Below are 14,608 nucleotides of genomic sequence, written 5' to 3' on the forward strand. Positions count from 1 at the left end.
GTTTTAGCAAAGGTTCAAACTCCAGCTGCTTCATCTAATCCTAGTTTTTCTCTATTAGACTAGGCTTGAATGCCATTGGAAAAGCAGCAGCAAAGAAGTAATATTTTAAAAACTTGAAACACTCTAGGACCCAAGGTAAAAAAAGAAAGAAACTAAGGCAAAAACCCATGATGAATTAAATTCTCTAGGAATCCAAGGTCGAAAAAGAAATAAACTTTGAATCCACGATTTTATCAATTGAGTCTATTTGTAGTTAAAATCTTTAATAGAAAATCACTTATATATTGAAATGACGATTTCTTCAATTGAATCAATCTACGATTAAAATTTTAGTTGAATTAATCTCCTCTTAGAAGCTTGCCATTATTCATCATATATTTTTTGTCATATGATGTATTTGCCATAGTAAATTATGCAAAGACTTATATCGTCTTTCTGCTGAATGGGCTACAAGTCTTTTTCTCAAGGGTGCCCATTCAAATCTATCACTAAAGCTTGTTCCCACGGCGGGCAACAAAATCACAGTTATGCCATCATCTCCCAAATTCTTTCATGCGGGCACTTTACCGTCAGCCACTTGCCCCACCAGATCAACGATCTTGATCTTCTTCGCCCACTTCACCTTCATCATCGTCTCTTTCCTCTTCGCCCTTTCTTCCGGTGGGTCAGGTTAACGTTGTCGAAGCTCCGACCCGAGATCCGTCCTGGTTCTTTGGGACAGAACCAGGTATGGGAATAAACGTGGAGTTGATGGAGATAATGATAATGGGACGAAGAGGCATAAAGTTTTGGGCTTTGTTGGGATCCAAACTGGATTCTGTTCGACGGATCGGAGACAGTCCTTGAGGAAGACTTGGATGCCTTCGGATCGTCAAGGCCTTGAACGGTATATAAAATTTTAGAACAATTAAGCTCTGTTTTTCAAGTTACTCTTATTCACCATAATCAAAGCAAAGTAACATTTTTCTAAGAATTGAATAAACCAAAGGCAACAATTTTAATTTTTAATTTCTTTTCATTTTGTTTTTCAGGTTGGAAGAGGCAACATGATTAGTTTTTAGGTTTATAATTGGTAGAACAAATGATAACTCAAAGATGGCAGAGCTGAAAAAAGAAGTTGCAGAATATGATGATTTCATTTTGTTAGTAAGCTCCCATACAAAATGTTAGTTTATTTCGAGTATTTTAGTTCTCGGTTAGTCCTGTTATTCAATTGAAAGAAGCTCCCTTACTTTAAAATGTCCGCTTCAGGCTAGCATTTTTTAAAGTTGCATACTCTTTGATTCTGAGTTTTATGTCAAAGCTGATGATATATATATATTTGATGCCAGGTGACCTACCTAATTTCTTAACTATTTTATGCACGTGTTGGGTGGGATACTTTACCTTCATGGTGCACTTTTATGTGAATAGTTAACAATGTTGTACTATTGATTTGCAGATCGACTATCACTTCTATTAGCAAAAGAACATTCGCACTCTCAGACTTACCTTGGATGCGTGAAAAAGGGTCCGGTATTTGCTGATCGTAAGCTAAAACGGTTAGTATTTTATATTTACTATTTTAATCTATGGTTTAGATATCTATATTCTACTGCTTTTTGGTTTGATGTTTTGTATCCTATGTACATGCATCTTAATTGCAGTATGCATCATGTTCTGCCTATTTACTCTCCTTTATTGGTAATTATATGTGTAGTGTAGAATATCATAGCTTTCCATTTTGAATTATGTTTGACAAAATTCAGTGTAAGAGCGTATGACAACAAAAAGGTTGGCTTTTGGATATTGATGTACTTGTGGAGTGATCAGATTTGACTAAATTGATGAAGGTATGAGCCATTATCATAACTACTAGGTAAGGAGTACTTTCTTCATGCCTATAGTCCTATATATGCTTTTTTAGCTGATGTTGTTTCAAGTTTGGTTGCTCTTAGAAACAACAGGTATGCTTAATGATTTTAGATCCAATCCTATAATTATCTGCTAAACCATTTCTCTCTATTTTTATTGTTTCTTTTTCTCTCGGCTTTGTTTTGGATCATGATTTTTCACACGCTGACTTTGTAGGTTTTGTTTCCCAAATTTGCCAAATTTTAACACTCTTTTTGAACTCAACATGCTTAGCTTTAAATGTTACTCAAATGTTTGAACTCTTTTGTTGAACTATCAGGTCATGGCCAACCTTGTTCTCCCAAGACAATTTAATATAACTGAAAATTATGTCTGCTGATCAAGCTTTTTATCTTTCCCTCCTCTTTTGTTGTGATTGAGAAGGTTAAGGGCAACATCTTAATCACAATTGTAGATGTTCATAAAGAAAAGAGAGATAATATTAGGAAAGCTTAATCCAATATATATTTTGCAACATGCTTTTTCTCTTTGACAGCTCATTTCCTAACATTAGATGAATGTTACTAATGATGCGTTATCCAATACTTTTTCATATCTCTGATTTCTTATGATGTTTTTCCATTTTGAATGAATTGCAGTTTTCGGATGTTTAGTAATGAGGATGTTACAATTGGTGCATGGATGCTTGTAATGAATGTCAACCATGAGGATAATTGAGCACCTTGTGAGCCAGAGTGTATGCTGACATCTGTTGTTGTCTGGGATATACCCAGATGTTCATGTTTGTGTCCATTTAAAGCTTACAAATTGATGCGCCAATAATCATTCTAAGCCTGCCAATATCTTTTATTTCTATAGACAGTGGAACAAACAAAAAAAAAAAAAAAGAGGGTAGGTGTGTAAGTTGATCTCTTAAAAAAATAAAGCTTGTGTACATGATCCCTCAAGATATGCATGGTGAAATATCAATGGTTTATATTTCCCACAATTTATTAATATGTTTTCCATCGGTCATAATAGGAGAGTATACGATTGGATCCATGGATGTACATGATTGTACCAGATATTGACCCCATAGAAAGTTCCTCAAAATCCACATAAATCTGGTACTAGCTTACGTCATCTCCCCTAAAACATCCCATTTAATATGACAGTTAAGAACAGCACTTGAGAGAAACAAAGGCAGTGTCAACTTGCACTTTGACTATTTACTAGTTCCAATATCAATGGAAATTTTGGAACCTTTAGGTTGCGACTATTGCTTCGAAATCAACAGATATATGTTGTGTTCTAACATTACCCTTGTTATGCAGGGCCACGCAATCCAGAGACAAAGCTATTGGAACTTCATCAGAAAGACACTTGCTCGAACAATCCAACTTTGCCATCAGACGATGATTAGCTTAATTGGCCTAAACACAGAAATTTTAGAACATGAAAGGTGTTTCGGAGAATTGTTTGTTCTGCTAGGTTGATTTTGCTGCCATTGGACGCATCTAAACCTCCCACCTCCAATCATCCCATGCCATTTTTTCTTCGACAATTTTTTGTAACATATGTGAGTTGCCAAGAGATTTTTTGCATTATCATTCTTTTAACCACTGTTAAAGATTAAAACAAAAACTCACTTTACTTGGTTCCATTGTCTATTGTAAAATGTAGTCTGCCACAAATTGTTATCTTGGAATTACCCTTGACATTAAATATTGGTCCTCAAAATTTGCTAGTAGTATGTGTGTTTTGCAAGTTATGCATCTATTTTCTGCCTTCACCATTGTAAATGGCAAATCCAATTACCATCCAAAGATGATACTACATTTCTTGTACCAAGATGATAATTCACAAGACATAGAACATAAAAAAAAAAAAAAGGGTTTAACAAGCTTAAAATTAAATGAATTATGATCATATATCTTAAATAAAGAAACATAAACGGTGATGATAAGTGTGTATTGAAAAGTATTAATAAAGAGATTAGTGGAAGAGATTCGAAATAAAAAATAGAGAGTAAAAACAACAATAAACCATGAAAATTGATTGAACATATAGAAAAAATATGATTAACAAGTCAAAACTTAAGTGATACAAATAAAAATTATATTAAAAGTACATGAAATTTATCAAAACCAAATACAAATGCCAGTAACGTAAAAACGAAAAAGACCATGCTACCATAACGATAACCTAGAAAAGAAAAAGGGCCACCCTATCAGTACGACGAATCAACAAACAACAACAATAGCATATCAAAATTAACTTAGCCATAAAATGACTAGAACTCCTCAGACCAAATGATCGTACCAAAAATTACTAACTCCTTTTTTTGTGCTGCAATAGTGTATCTTGGATCACCGTTGGCAACATTTTCTTCCACTCGAAAAATAATTTTATCACCAGGTTTGAGACCTTTAGCAAGGACATAAGTATGCCAATCCCCTTGGAAAACAGGTTTAGGATTGCGTCCTCTTCTAATATAATACCCGAATCTCTCCCAAACGTTGCCAGAAACATCATGAACAGGAAAGTATATCGTCCACCCCTCTTCATGTTGTGGCAGATACCCAATGAAGTTAGTAGGAATCGCCATTTGCTTCTTAACATCAACCTCGGTCAGGTATTTCTCAAAGGATGGCATAGCTGAAAAATTAAGTATCAGTAGCTGTAATGAACTCAGTGACTTAATTAGCTGAATACAAAGATACTAATACCCCACTCTATTTATAATATCAAAATCTATATATGATCGCCAGAATATCTATGATTTTGCTTTCGTTAGACAAAGTCATTTTCATTGTACAAAGTACAGAGCAAGTAGCGTAACAAAAACAAAAATTCAACTTTTCACATTGATCAATAAATGAAAAAAGTTGTTCAAATGAAAGTTTGCAAAGAGAATATAAGGGTCATGGATCCCACTTCTAAAAATCCAATAAAAGCTTTTGGCCATATGCACGCAAGTATAATTAAAAGATTAATCTCAAATGGCATATTGGAGAGGTGTAGAGATAGAACTCCACATTTTGATTCCACATGTGACCTTGGACAAATATTGAGCTATATATTCACGGTATAAATTTCACATACTTCATCCAAAATTCAAAACATAAAATTTCCAGATTCTCAAATTTTAATCATTAGAATGTTTCTTTAGGACAAGATATATCTTTTGCTTTTTCAATTGGAACACCCAAGACTTGTTTAGGTGATTAGATCCCACTAGCAATCTCGCCCCAACTATTGAACTGTTGAACTTGGACTAAGTCTAAATCATTCACCCACTTCTCTTAGAAGGTGAATTTCTGCAAGTATTTATAAATTTTCTCTCTTTATCTTAGATTTTGAACTCTTTTATACTAAAAAAAATTAACAATTTATTGACAAGTACTAAATTTATGCTTCTCTTAGGGTAATGTTAATAAAAGTTATGAGCACATGAAATTTATTACAACCAAATACAATTGTAATTTATATTAAAAAATTTTAATTTTTTTTATCATCTGAACATGATCAAATGATCAAACAACTAACACAAATATGTCACTCGTCAATATATGATGACGTGAATTGAAAATATATTATCTTTTAACGATTAAATATAAATATTAGTGATAAAAACACTATCTTTTAAAATTAAAATCAAAGTAAAAAAATTTTCAAAATATTAAATGATCAAAAAGATAATTTATTTTATAAATATTAGCTTTAACATAAGGGTCGAGAATGTCCAGTGAATAATTCCCTCATAAACCATCTTTTTTTTTTTTTTGCTTTTTTTATGAAAATAATGTAAGAACACCTTGAAAATAATTTACATGTATAATACACTTTAAAGTTAGGCTTAGTTGCCGACAATCACGTAATTTGTTGATTAAGCCCTAAAGTTTTAGTTTCAATGACTGATTCAATCTCTAACCCCTTCAAAAAAAAAAAAAAAAAACGTAGTCTTATGTTACCCTATCAAAGCATATGTTATTTCACTAAAAGTTTTCAGATAATATTAGAGAATCAATATATGTTTTCTTATTGGAAATTTGGAATGGACAAAGTTTTATGCTTCTTTTGTTGATTTTTTTCTTTTCTCAAGAAATCATTGCAACTGTCTGCCAATCACAAACTAGTATATATACAGTACTTATGCTTTAATCGCCTAAAAAAAGGTATTATACTTTGCAAAGTCCAAACATGCTGCTGCTTTGCTGATTTATCGATCAATTGGCAGAAATGGGCGAACCAGTGAATGAGTCGTCGTTCAATCAAAATCATGACACAAATTCAAAGTTCAACTTCATCGCCAACTGCCAACCAACTTAACTAATATATAAAAGTGTAAACTTCAAAACTATTAATAATAATCGACCTAAATATTCTTATAAATATTTAAATTAATAAATTCATCTTTAAATATATAACGTTCATTAATTTATTTAAATTTAATTTAAATCAACTAAAATTAAAAATAAAATTTATGAGAAATCAAACTACTTAAAATCTTAAAATTTTAATTTTAAGTGTTAACAGTGATTGACTAAAATATTTTTAGTAATTTTTTTTTATAATTTTTAATTTAAATGAATTTTTTATTATTATATTTTTTTTATAATTAGACTAAAAAATTACTAAAAATGATTGAGACAATTAATAGTGATGAATCTAAATACCTTTATAATAACAAATTTATCCTTAAATATATAACTTTTATTAATATATTTAAATTTAATTTAAATAAACTAGAATTAAAATTAAAGTTTATGAGAAATTAAACTAAAAATTTTAAAATTTTAATTTTAAGTGTTAATAGTGATTAAATACGATATCTTTAGTACATTTTTAATAATTTTTAATTTAAATAAATTTTTTATTATTAGACTTTCTTATAATTAGACTAAAAAAATACTAAAAGTGATTCAGTAAACCCTTAATAAAATTTTAATTTCAAAAATATTAAGAGTGATTGATTAAAATACTATTAGTAATTTTTTATAAATTTTAATTTTAAATGATTTTATTTTTAATATTAAACTCTTTTGTTATAATTTTTAATTTAAATGAATTTTTTATTATTAGACCTTTTTTATAATTAGACTAAAAAATTACTAAACGTGATTGAGATTGTTAATAGTGATTGACCTAAAGACCCTTATAATAACAAATTTATCCTTAAATATATAACTTTTATTAATTTATTTAAATTCAATTTAAATCAACAAAAATTTAAAATAAAATTTATGAGAAATTAAACTATTTAAAATTTTAATTTTAAGTGTTAATAGTGATTGAATACAATATCTTTAGTAAATTTTTTATAATTTTTAATTTAAATAAATTTTTTATTATTAGACTTTTTTTTATAATTAGACTAAAAAATATTAAAAGTGATTGACTAAACCCTTAATAAAATTTTAATTTCAAAAATATTAAAAGTGATTGATTAAAATACCATTAGTAATTTTTTATAAATTTTAATTTTAAATGAATTTATTTTTTATTTTAAATTCTTTTTCATAAGTAAAAATGACTTTTCACATCAAATGAAAATACAAATAGGATAACATAAAAGCTTAATGTGTATAAGAATGAAACAATATGAAGTTTGTTTCTTTAGTGGTTATAAAAATAATTGTATATGCACTTTATATTGATAAATAAATTCATTAAAAATAATCATAATTAAATCATTTAAGCATATTTATTTTTTCTATTTTTTGCCTTTCAATTTTTTTTAATATATTAACTACATATGTATGATAATGATTTTATTATTTATATGTTTTATGAGTTAATCATTTGATCACTAATAACATAATTAATTCTTTTTAGTCATTGAAATAATTTTTTAATATATCATTCTTACAATTTACTATGACCTTTATAATTAATTTCTTTTTTATGTACATTTTAAAATTTTATAATTGTTATTCCTATAAACAAAAACTAATATCAAATCTAATACAAATCAGTTACACTCCCTTCACCAACAATTAGCACTATGTAATTCATTAAACACTTTAATTGGACTTTCTACTTATAGAATTAGATAATTTAAGAGATAATGAAGCTACTAGCAGCTCAAGAATAAGTGATGTCAAGTTGTTATAAAAATTGTTCACCTTGATTGAAATAATAATTGATATAATTTTTTAAAAACTTTTATCTTAATATGCTTATATGCAATTAATTTATATCTCAAGAGTATTAAATCTTTTAAATTATATTAAATTGCTCGCCTTTTTTTTTGTCATTTAGGTGGTTGAACGACCTAATGTGAATTATTTTAAGTTAAAAACTATCAAGTGAAGTAAAATTAATTGTTTTTAGTGAATTCTTTTAAGGTGCAATAAAATTCATTGGAACTATCTTTTGAATGTTTTTATAACAAAGTTACATTCATTCATGAAAATTTATTTGTTAATGTTAAAAATGAAACTATTATAAATTGAATAGGTATTACATAACAAGTTTGTTATTTTTAGAATTAAAATTTTCTTAATAACACATGACAAGTACCAAGTTTAAAATTTTAATTTATTTTATTTTTTAAAATTATTTATTTTAATATTTTTATATAATAAAAATTTATGTATAATAAATTTTTTTAAATAAAAGAAAAATTAAACTTTCATTTGATAGAACATACAATTACATTCAAATGAAGGAAGTATCAATGGAAAATTATCCTAAGTAAAAAAATGAGAAGAAAGATTGATTGGTTATGCATAACTCTACCTTTTTCATATGATAAAGAAAGTTAGTGTTATATGATGCTCAATGACAAATATACAAATATGCAAATATATTGGTTTCAAATTTCTTTAGTATTAATATGAGACTTTTTTATTTGGAAAAAAATATTGTATACTCTTTCATTTTCTCCTTTATGTCAATTAAAAAATATTTATTGTTGCATTAAAATTTTTAAAATTACCACATTAGGTAATATTTATTCAAAAAAATTAAAATTTATTGAATTAATTATAACTGTTATATTTAATATAAAAATATTAGTATAAACTATAATTTAACTAAACTTAAAAGTGATTTAAAAGCATTCATTAACAAAATTCATTTGATAAATCTTTATTTGATTTTGTATTTAGTATTTTAATCATTTTGATTTTTAATTTTTCATAATTTCGAGTTGGATTTTAGGTTTAGAATCAGCGACTAATTAAGCTGAGTCAAGTTTTATTATCTATTTCTTATTCATTATGTACTTAATTATTCACTTATGCAACTAAGTAAATTTGATTTAATAATTAGTGCATATTTTTCTTTATTTAAATACTTGAATTCAAATTGTTCTAAATCCAAATAAAACAGTACATTCAATTACTTATAATTGCAATTTCATTTTACAAATATTTTAAAATTAATTAACTAATTCAACCACAAAAACAATAAAAATAAGACTTTGAGGACTAAGAAAAAAAAACTTAAATAAGGAATTTTTAAATTGTGACGGAAGATGAATAAGAAATATTAGATTTTGATTGGGTTATTATTTTAATTCGAATTTTAGTTATGTTCAATCATTTTGGGTTTTAAATAACTACAAAATTGTTGACTTTTAAAATCAATTGAAATCAAGTCAAGTTAGGTTTTTTTCTTTTATAATTATGTGTATTATATTTTTTAAAATTAAAATTTAAAATGAGTACAAATTTTATTTATACTCAATTTGAGTTTTGAATTGTTTCAAGTTTGAATTAATTATTCCATGTTATTTTAGCTATATTTTTATGACATTGATATAAAATTACAAAATAAAATGAAAACGCAACATTATATAAATTTAAGTGCAAAATATAGAGATATTAATAATAATTAAAGAAGAAAATCTTTATTTCCAACTCTTGCAAAGATTAAATGATAAATCTTTTCTTTTTAGGATTTTTAAATTTGTATTGTATAAATGTTAATCTAAATTAACGAGTTTATAATCATTTATGTGTTGATGAAGTTGCAATTATATGAGTTAAGAAGAACAGTTGAAATATTTCATTTGAAAGAAATATCATAGTTTATACAAATTGACATAAAGTTAAACATTATTTAAGTTGTTATGATCATTTACAATTTTCTTTATTTTTTTCAAATGAAGTTGATTAGCATCAAAATATCAAAAAAGTCATTTTGAATTATGGTAATAACAATAAAGCAATAATTAAAAATATATCATCTTTTTGTTTAGTAGAAGAAAATTTTTATGTAGAATGCAAAGGTAATTATTATAAATTTAATATTTTTTAAAACTGTGGTTTGTTTAATTTTTATAAAATTTTTTAGTAAATTTATTCTCATTACTTTTATCACATATATAACAAAAATTTTACCCAAAATTATATGCTTAAAGATAGAAACATAAGACAATTTATTACTTTCATTGGTGACAAAACATTTCAAAATTTTTAATTTTTTATATACAATTGTACTTGGCTAATAGGTATGGAAATATATATACTAATAATTCAATCAAATCATTAATAAAGCTTATCTTAATATGTACTATTTTATCATGAACTAAAAATTTTGAAAAAACTCTTAGAAATATGTAGACACCAAATTTGTTCGAATTTTTAATCGGGTGTCAATTTAATATTAGCCAGATATCGGGTTCTCAGGTCAAGGTTCGATTTTAATTTAATTAGGCCAAGACCTTATTTCTATTCAATTGGGCTGAAGCCCAATTTTGATTCATTAAAGCTTAAGGCCCAATTTCATTCTTTAGGCCCAAGCTTGATTTTTATTTTATTTTTATTTTTATTTTATTAAAAAAATACAAAAAAGGGGAACAAAACATAAAAACAAAACAACAAATAGAAGAAATCCAAGAAACAAAAAAAAAAAGGGTAAGAGGGTACCTGGTGCCGTGCATGGCACCACTAGCACCACTCACCCTTGCCAGGGCCTTGTGCCACTTACCCAAGCATAAGGCTAAGGCCAAGCAAAAGAAATAAAAGCGTAAGGGGATAGTGCATGTACGGCATTCCTCACTGCCAAGCCCTATGCCACCTACCCACTCATAGGGCCACGACTGGAGCTCTATAAATAGAGCTCTGTAGCCAACCCTAAAAAAGAACAGAGGGAAGAACGCTAAAAAAAAAAACACATACAAAAAAATATATTGATAGATTAAAAAAAAAAAGGCTTTTTGTCAAAAAGGAAAATACCAAAAAAAAAAACCAAAGAAACAAAAACCACAGTCCTCGAGGTAAGGGAACCCAACACCAGTATAAAAAAAAAAAAAAAGCAACAAAACAAAAAAACATTTTTTTTGCCGAAACTTTCAACCTTGATCCAGACCATCCATAGTGTTTTCTCAAATAAAGGAGGTCAGATCGGGACTTAAGAGGTCGAGAGGATTTTTTAGGTGAATTTTGGAAGTTTTTCGATCACTGACGATGGCGGCTGGTGACCAATAGTGACTAGGACGATAGCCGGCACCTTTAGGTTTTATCTAAAAAAAAAAGTGAAGAGTTTTTTTTTTTTAAGAAAGGGTTTGAAAAGGGCTAAAAACTTTTTTGTGCCTTTTATATAAACTGAAAAAGCCAAAATGATGTTGTTTCAATAAAGATTAAAATGAAGTTGTTTCGAGACCCAATGATTTGTGCATCAGCCCACAACCTGACCTGGGGTCCACGCACCCAACTCGTTGACCCAACATCCCTTTGACCTCTAATCAATCTAGCTAAACTGACCCAGACCGAACCAGACTGACATTGAACACCACCAAACCGTTGTTGACTGACCCATCTAGAGCGACGTTAATCGAATCGTTGATCGGTCCGGTTTAGGTAAAAAAAAATTTTTTTGAAATTTTTAAAATTTTTTTATTATTTTTGTTATTTTAAATTTTATTATTAATATTTATGCATGTTTAAATGTTTAAATTTACTAGAAAAAATTTTTGTTGTAATAAATAATAAATAATAAATATAGTTAAAAAAATTTATAATTTTGTTAATTTTAAAAATAAACCTTATAAAATAGTAATTAAAAAATAATTAAAAATGTAAAAAAAAAAGAGGAAATTTTTATCCGATGATGAGATTCAAAGGTACTTCAAGTAATGATACTTATGAAATCTCTAGGTGATAAGATTTTTTTTAAATACTACTAGTGTATTAAAGTATTTATAAAAAGTTTTCAATACAATAAAAAATTTTCTTTTTTGTTATAAAATAATAAATAAAAATTCATTAATAACAAAAAAAAAAATAAAGTGATAAAAAATAAGGAAAAAGGAAATTTTATCCGAGGATGGGATTCTAAAAGTATTTCAAGTAATGATGCTATATGAAATCCTTAGGTAAGAAGATTTTTTTAAAATATTACCAGTGTATGGGAATATTTATAAAAAAAATCTTCAATATGATAAAATTTTCTCTTTTCTTCAATAAAACAATAAAAACAAAAATTCAAGAACCAAAGTCAATAAAAATTTCTAAAAAATAAATAAAATGTGCATCAACATATATTCATTCACATTGCATGCATACTTTTATGAAAAGTAAATCTGAACCTCTGAGGATGAAATTCTAATGTATTCTAAGAAGCGATACCTAAGAAATTTTTAGGTTAGAAAGAATTCTTCTAATGTTACCAATATACTAGAACATGTTAAGAATTATTTCAATAAAAGAGTTCTAATTTATTTTTATCGAATAAAATTTGAACAACAAATATGGAATGAAAATTAAAAAAAAAAAAACCAAAACTGCAATAAACAAAAAAAATCAAAGAAATTACTTTTTAAACATCGAAATTAAGACTAATTTTGTCAAGATTAATGAATAACACATAATTAATTAGTACCGTTTTAAATAGCGCTGTGGGGATGTTAATCATTCCTCACGTGTAACCGACTCTCGAACCTAGACTGTTTCGCAGACCCTAAAATTATTTTTTTAATAAATTTTAATAAATTTTGAGATTTTATTAAAAGAATAAATTTTAATAGGTGGCCAATCGCACCTAGCCAAAAAAGATTGGTGGTGACTCTCTTTTTTTTCATTTTCAAATTTGTCGGACAACTCCAAAATTGTTATGATAGCTCGGTGACTCCATTAGAGATGCCATTTGTTTTTGAAAGTTAGGCTAAAATTAACTACGTGTTATCCTCAAATTTTGATTTAATCAGTCTTAATCGGTATTTAAGTTTTAATTTCCTATATTTTTATTTTTTATTTTCAATTAAAAATAGCAAAAAAAATAAAAAAACAAATCGAAAACAAAAAGGAAATTTTCACAAACATTTCTTTTACTATGCTTCTTATGCTTTATTTTTTTTGTATATATTACTTTCGATAAATTAGGATACATTTGCACACACAATGACATGATGCATTTCATACATGAGCTTTATACTCAGGCTTCGTTCCTTATAAGAGGAACTAAATTACTTATGCCCTTGTGAGGTGATAGCCTCTGTAATGGCAAGCAAAATACTTTCACTTAAATTGAATAATTTTCATTCGTAGTCTGTAATGGGTAAGGATCTAGGTGCCTTACTAGTCCAACATAGATGACAGTAAGAAATAATTTGGGAACCTTTTAACGCGTGTCAACCCGAACTAAGCATGTAACAAGCCTAGGAAGCTAACTTTAGGTAATGCCTTGCCCTTCTTCTCGTAAAAAATACCTAAATCCAAAACGTGTAGAAATAAAAGTTGTGTGTAATAAAAAAACAAAACAAAGCAAAACAAAACAAGAAAATATAAAATGAAAATTTTCAAATATCTAATTTAACTTTGTTTTCTTTTTTTTTCATATTAATCATATCATACAGTTCTGCATCAAGGTATTTGCTCTAAGACATCTTTCTCTCAAAAAATTTTCATGGATCCTGTAGAACTACAGATTTGCTCATCTTTAGTCAATGTCTCATGTGAGCTATATAATGAAGTATATGTTTAGTCAAAAGAAGCCTAGCAAAAGAATGGTAATTGTTTGCTTACCGGTTATGTGTCTAAGTTACCCAAAAAGGTACATTTGGATTTCACACAAAATAATTTAAAATACTTAGTAGTTATCTGGGGTCAGTTAAGTGAAAAAAAAAAAAAGCTTTTACAAAAAGTATGGGTAGATCACATCCCTCATTTTGATAATGATTAATAAACAATTGATTAGGGGAGCTATATAGTTTTAAGATCCATTCTATGATGCTTCACTTTTAATAAAGAAGATTTGGTGCCAAATATTGAGGAGTATTCGATTTTGCTTGGGATAGAACTATAGTGTCTAAATAAAGTGTTTATCCAAAAGCTGAAATCAGGTTATTGCAAAAAGTTAGCAAGCTTATAAGGGGTAAAAATCATAGATTACTTCGCAAAGCCTAAAGGTGAATATCTCAGTATCCGCTAGGACTTTTCCCAAAATTTTATTTGAAGACATTTAAATGATGATCAATGCATGGCTGTGTTTGCTTTAGCATTATATAAAATGGTAATCTTCATGAAGACTTTTGGTTATATTGAGATAACTGTGGTGGATTTTTTTGAGCAAATTAAAACCCAAGCAATTAATCCTGCACCAGCAGTCTTAGCAAAAATCATCCAATCATTGAATTTCTGTCAACGAAATGGAAAGAGATGGTTCATAGGATGTGCACCGCTATTGTATGTATGGGTCAAAAGTCATTTCAAGTGTAAGAAAAGTGCATTCTCAAAATCGTATCTTTGAAACAAAGCACCAATTGAAGAGTTCTATGGAAGTTAATGACTGACATTGTATACCAAAGAAGAATGGGTTTTATTCC

The 14,608-nt window shown here is 27.5% G+C and overlaps 1 pseudogene; it reads left to right on the forward strand.

The window, feature by feature from the left end:
* The first annotated feature begins 494 nt into the window (after positions 1-494).
* Positions 495-3,785, forward strand: LOC111289132 (putative beta-1,3-galactosyltransferase 14; annotated as a pseudogene).
* Positions 3,786-14,608: the final 10,823 nt, after the last annotated feature.

Source organism: Durio zibethinus, chromosome 4, assembly GCF_047325235.1.
Source record: "Durio zibethinus cultivar Kanyao isolate XHJ-2024 chromosome 4, ASM4732523v1, whole genome shotgun sequence".
NCBI classification, from domain to species: Eukaryota; Viridiplantae; Streptophyta; class Magnoliopsida; order Malvales; family Malvaceae; genus Durio; species Durio zibethinus.